Here is a 5720-nt window from a genome sequence, read left to right as displayed (position 1 = left end):
GAGTTATCATCCCACCTAAATGAATATACCCCCAAATCACAAACGTTTTCCTGAAATCCGTGACTTCTTTTTCACTTGTCTCTACTTTCCCATAACACTGAAGCAGTAACTAAGAAGCATCATGCAGACCGTTATTCGAAAAGTTTCATTCGTTGTACAATTACTTGAGAAATTCTGTGAGCACCTACTTTTGTTACTTTAGGTATCCGAACGGTTTATTTTTGAAACGTTGTTGCATAGAGTTTGTAACACCTATCACACTATATGGTCTAGATTGGCAACAAAAATGAAAACCTGCTAATGTAACTACTGAATAAAAACTAAAAGAAAGAACCTGGTTAATGGGGAACCACGTTAACTAAAATAAACTCGTATTTCTTCTCTTGAACCACATAGTTAAGCCTTGTCGAAACAAGGCCACCAAAAATTAGGTTGCCTCCCAAAAAAAATGGGAGAGAGAGAGGATACTCAACTAACCCCGCAACGCACCCCTCGGGTAAAACCAACTTTGGTTATACTGATGGTGACTAATTAATTCCAAGCTTCAGTACCTGAATAAAAAGTTCCCGATGGCTCTATATACAATCCTCTCATTTTTAGAAAATACAAGTGGAAAAATTTTAAGTTTCACCATTTTAAACTTGGATTTGGTGCGATGCATTGTGGGTATGTAAATAAGGGGCGGCACCTTTTTTCGATTCCGGAAATATCTTAGTCTTCCCTGGGCGCCCTGCGTCACGGTAGGGGAGGGCTCCGCGGGGCACTGGCTGCCTGCATCTGGCCGCCGTACTCGCCAGCCTTGAGTTCTGTTTTATGTATTTAGACATCTAAGTTTGTTTTATGTTGAAGACTTTGCTGTTGAATTGAAATGGAAATATTAGCAAATAAGTTTCTGGCGAAATCCAGGACGGTGGTTCCTCCCCTCGGTGGGAGTTCGGGGCGTGTGGCTGGGGAAGGACCCCCGGGGGTTGAAAAGTGGGCAGTTTCCTTTGTCTCAGGCTGCAAGGTGGGCGCGCGGGTGTTTGGTTTGTTGTTTGAACTACACCCCTCCCGGGTATTCACTCTGGGATATTTTGCATCTTTGTCCGCCGCTGGAGAAAACCCCTGGCAGCGCCCCGTTTAAATTGGAGCTTGCACGCTGGTCTTGGGGTTCCCGACCCCCGAGAACCCGACGCTCCCGTGGCGGGTGGCATCGGGTATTCGAGGCTCGGGCCTCCTCCCTCCGGCCGAGGACCCAGCTCCATCCCGGGGCACCCGCCTGGGGGGGAACAGCAGCCCTGGGGTGCACTTTCCCAGCTGCCTGTGCACACACCCGCGTGCACCTTGCACACCTCTGAGCTGGCGCGTCTGTGTGTTCATTTTGCTGCCTCTTTTGCTAACAAGTCGATCACATTCGACATATATTTTATTTAAATTTTTGTAATACTGCACATTTAGAAGACATACATCTTTATTGGATACGATTCACTTGCCATACAACTCGCCCATCTATAGTGTATAATCGAGTGATTTTTAGTGTATTCACAGAGTTGTGCAATCATGACCACCATCTAATTTCAGAACATTTTAGTCACCCCAAAAAGAAACTCTGAACTCATTAGCAGTCCTCTCCCCACACTCCAGACTCTGGCAACCACTAATCTACTTTTTGTCTGTAAAGTACCTATTCTGGACATTTCATATACAGTCGTTTGTCACTATCTGCAGAAGTTTGGTTCCAGGTCCCCCATTCACACCAAAGTCCGCGGATGCTCAGGTCCTTTATATAAAATAGCATCGTTTTTGTTTTTTGTTTTTTTAATCCTCACTCGAGGACACTTTTCCATTTTTTGTTCAGGTAGAGCGGGAGGGAGAGAGTGGAAGAGAGAGAGAGAGAGAAACATCGACGTGAAAGGGACACATTGAGTGGCTGCCACTCTCACGACCAACCAGAGCCTGGGACAAAGTACAACCGAGGTCCGTGCCCTTAGCGGAAACCGAACCCAGGTCTTTCTGGACCGCAGACTGACACTCTAACCGCTGAGCCAAACCAGCCAGGGCAGCATCGTTTTTGTATATAACCTGTGAACATCTTCCTGTGTACCTGAAATCATATCTAGATTTCTTATAATACCTAATACAATGTAAATGCTATGTAAATAATTGTTATATTGATTGTTTAGGGAATAATGACAAGAAAAACTGTCTGGACAGTACATGTTCAGTATAGATGAAACCATTGTAGGCTATTAGCAAAAATATAACATTTTTCCAGAAAAATATTTTCCATCAGCAGTTGGTTGGCTAACTTCAATGGAAGGAGACTTTTGGTGGCTGGCCTCTATTTTTTTTTTTTTTTTTTTTAGTACATGCCCCTAGCGGGAACCGAACCCCGGGTCTCTCTGGACCACAGGCCGATACTCTAACCGCTGAGCCAAACTGGCCAGCGCTAATTTTAAATTTTTAAATGATTATTTTTGTTCATGAACTTGTCTCCTATTTCCATATATCCAAGAATTAAATACAAATATATTTTCATAACTGAAAGTGTGTTTTTTTTAAATTTATTGTTGACAATAGTACAGATGTTCCTCATTTTCCTCCCCTTTGCCCCCCTCCACTTAACCCCTAACCCAACCCAACCCAGGCCTTCCCCACACTATTGTCTGTGTCCATGGGCTATGCATATATGCATGTACATTCTCTGGTTAATCTCTTCCCTTTCCCTCCTCCTCCCTCCCCTCTGAGATCTGTCAGTCTGTTCCATGTATCCATGCCTCTGGACCTATTTTGTTCATCAGTTAATTTGTTCATTAGATTCCACATATAAATGAGATCATATGGTGTTTGCCTTTCTCTGACTGGCTTATTTCACTTAGCATAATAATCTACAGGTCCATCCATGCTGTCACAGATGATAAGAGATCCTTCTTTTTTATTTTATTTCCTTTTTTTAAAATTTTTTTCTTTATTGATTTTAGAGAGAGGGGAAATGAGAGAGAGAAAGAGATAGAAACATCGATGAGAGAGAACATCGATAGGCTGCCTCCTGCATGCCCCCCACTGGGGATCTGGCCTACAACCTGGGCATGTGCCCTGACTGGGAATCAAACCAGCGACCTCTTGGTGCCTGGGTCAACGCTCAACCACTGAGCCATACTGGCCTGGCTGATCCTTCTTTTTTATAGCCACGTAAGTATTCCATTGTGTAAATGTACCACAGCTTTTTTTTTCTTTTTTCCTTTATTGATTTTAGACAGAGAGGAAATGAGAGGGAGGGAGAGATTAGAAACATCAATGAGAGAGGACATCAATTGGCTGCCTCCTGCATGCCCCTACTGGGGATCAGGCCCACAATCTGGGCATGTGCCCTGACCAGGAATCAAACCGGAGACCTCTTGGTGCATGAGTTGACACTCAGCCACTGAGCCACATCAACCGGACTACCACAGCTTTTTTATCCACTCATTTACTGATGGGCACTTGGACTGTTTCCAGCTCCTAGTTATTGTACACAACGCTAAACATAGGGGTGCATATATTCTTTCGAATTGGGGGTTCGGGATTCTTAGGATATATTTCTCTACTCCTTGAGTCAAAAGGCAATTCCATGGTTAATTATTTGAGGAACTTCCACACTGTTTCCACAGTGGCTGCACCAGTCTGCATTCCCGCCAACAGAGCACCTCGGACCCCTTTTCCTGATTTATTGATGGCAGCCTTTCTGGCAGGCACGAGTAATACCACTCTGTAGTTTTAATTTGCTTCTCTCTGATGATTAGTGACATTGAGCATTTTTTCATATGTCTATTGTGTTAGGGTTTTGGCTGGGGATTTGGGCTTGTGAAAGAATTTACGAGAGAGAGAAAGGGAGGAATTGTATTACTTTCCCCGTAGTCAGGGAAAGGACCCAGCACTGACTGGCAGCACAAGGGCAGGGCAGAAAGAGAAAGTCGTCTTTTACTGGGGGCTTTAGGGAGTAAAGGGCCATCGGGGCAGGGAGGGGACCCTGTTGAAGCCGAACAGATGCCAGGGGCTGCCTGGAGGAGCTGCAGATGCCAGGGGCTGCCTGGAGGAGCTGCAGCTTGTTGGTTCTTTGGGAGGCATTCCTGCAGGCAGATGCAGCAAGGAGAGGAGAGCGCTCGCTTCGGCAGCACGTAGACTGAAATCGGAATGATACAGAGAAAACGAGCATGGCCCCTGCACAAGGATGGCATGCAAATTTGTGAAGTGTTCCATATTTATTAATTTTGTTGTTGTTATTTAAAAGAATTTTCATGATATTGAAAATATGGTCATGATTAATAAGGAAAAAAAGGCGTAAGTAACATATATGCATATATGTATATAACTAGTATGTATATATACATATATATTCTATGCGATCATTTTAAATAATATATATATAAAAAATGATAGAAACTACATTAAGAATAACTGGTTATCTTTGGGTGGTATGAGAGCAGTGGTTTAGAATTTTTTTTTTTTTTTAGATGAAGGCTACTTTTATTAAATGATTGATCCATGTAATTGCCAAGGCCACTATGTACAGGTAAGAGAGGCAAAGCTTTATGTCTTGGTTTCTTCCTCCTTGCACCATCTTGATGATTTCCTCCTTCTTGGCCCGGAGCCAGCTTCCTTGGTCTTAGACCTTCTGGCCTCGGCCTGTTCAGCCAGAAGCCTTGTCTACCTGCAGCTTGTGGATGTGTTTCATGAGAATCTGCTTGTTTTAGAACACGTTACCCTTCACTTTCAGGTACAGGCTGTGGTACATGTGGTGGTAGATCTTCTTGGATTCACAGTATCTTCTGAGTAGCTGGAGAAGAATTCTCATCCTCCTCACCCAGGTTACTTTCTCAGGTATTCGAGCATTGGCAATAAATACCCTTTCGCTCACCTATGCCCATATGCCTGCCCTTCCCGCGGGCCGAGGTGTTTTTCCTGCATCGAGACCTTGAATGGACAGTTACAGGCTTCCGGTTGATCAGCCCATCTTTGATCAGCGTCCGAATCTGCTGACAGGAGTTGGCATTGGCGTTTTCATTGGTCTCACCGGGGTCCAACAACACCTTTTTCCACAGCAGAGGACACTGAGGCCAGCCTCTTCGGAAGCCTGAGCGTACTCATGGCTCTCTTCTTTTTGTTTATTGATTTTTAGAGAGAGAAGAAGGGAGAGAGAAATAGAAACATCAGTGAGAGAGAACTTTGATTGGCTGCCTCCTGCACGCCCCCCACTGGGGATCAGGCCCACAACCTGGGCATGTGTCCTGACCGGGAATCGAACCGGCAACCTCTTGGTGCATGGGTCTATGCTCAACCACTGAGTCACACCAGCCAGGCTTATTTATCATGTTTGTATTTTTTACTTTTCTATATCATTTATAATATGTATACTGTATTTACTAACAAAAAGAAGTGAAAAACTATATTGTAGGGAAATGATTAAAAAATACAAATTTTAATCTATTTTTTATCAACAAAATTTACTTTTAAAAGCATTTTTTTAATCTTTTTAGTTTTTTGGTTAATCCTCACCAAAGAATAATTTTCTTTTGTGTGTGTGTGTGTGTATGTGTGTGTGGTACATGCCCCTAGCGGGAACCGAACCTGGGACTCTCTGGTCCGCAGGCCGACGCTCCACCACTGAGCCAAACTGGCCAGCGCCCAAAGAATAATTTTCCATTGATTTTTAGATATAGTGGAAGGCAAGGAGGCAGAGAGGGGAATAAACATCAATGTGA

The 5720-nt window shown here is 43.8% G+C and overlaps 1 non-coding gene and 1 pseudogene across 1 annotated transcript; one reads left to right on the top strand and one right to left on the bottom strand.

The window, feature by feature from the left end:
- Positions 1-4117: 4117 nt before the first annotated feature.
- LOC118623075 lies at positions 4118-4224 on the top strand. The gene has a single exon (XR_004958189.1). It is a non-coding gene; the product is annotated as a U6 spliceosomal RNA (small nuclear RNA).
- A 324-nt stretch (positions 4225-4548) lies between these two features.
- Positions 4549-5106, bottom strand: LOC118622355 (annotated as a pseudogene).
- Positions 5107-5720: the final 614 nt, after the last annotated feature.

The sequence above is a fragment of the Molossus molossus genome, unplaced genomic scaffold (genome assembly GCF_014108415.1).
Source record: "Molossus molossus isolate mMolMol1 unplaced genomic scaffold, mMolMol1.p scaffold_m16_p_9, whole genome shotgun sequence".
Lineage (NCBI taxonomy): Eukaryota > Metazoa > Chordata > Mammalia > Chiroptera > Molossidae > Molossus > Molossus molossus.
The sequence above is the reverse complement of the archived record's forward strand: the minus strand, read 5'-3'. Positions and strand labels throughout refer to the sequence as shown.